The sequence below is a fragment of the Geospiza fortis genome, unplaced genomic scaffold (genome assembly GCF_000277835.1).
Source record: "Geospiza fortis unplaced genomic scaffold, GeoFor_1.0 scaffold1400, whole genome shotgun sequence".
Lineage (NCBI taxonomy): Eukaryota > Metazoa > Chordata > Aves > Passeriformes > Thraupidae > Geospiza > Geospiza fortis.
The window spans coordinates 36,384-36,948 of NW_005054848.1; positions in this window are offsets into that span (position 1 = coordinate 36,384).

The window sequence follows — 565 nt, forward strand, 5'->3', positions numbered from 1 at the left end:
GGGACAGGGACAGAGCCATAGGGACAGGGACAGAGCCAGGGGGACAGGGACAGAGCCAGGGGGACAAAGAGGCAGCGACAGAGCCAGGGGGATGGGGACAGCCTGGGGTCAGGGACAGGCTGCAGGGACAAGGACAGAGCTTTAGGGACAGGTTCTAGGAACAGGGATAGAGCCCTGGGATCAGAGCTGTGGGGACAGGGACAGGCCATGAATACAGGGACAGAGCCATGGGGACAAGGACAGAGCCATGGCCACAAGGACAGGGCCATGGGGCCAGGGACAGGCCGTAAGGACAGGGACAGAGCTATGGGGACAGCAGGATGAGCTGTGGGGACAGGCTATGGGGATGGGAACAAACCATGGGGACAACTGTGGGGACAGTGACAAGCTGTGGGGACAGGGGTACAGAGTCAGTGAGACAGGGAGAAACTGCAGGGATGGGGACAGGGACAGGGTCAGAGCCATGGGGGCAGGGACAGGCTGGAGGGAAAGAAAATGGGGACAGGGACAAGGCAGTGTGGCCACTGGGATGGGGACAGGGCTGGGGCTATAGGGACAGGGACAA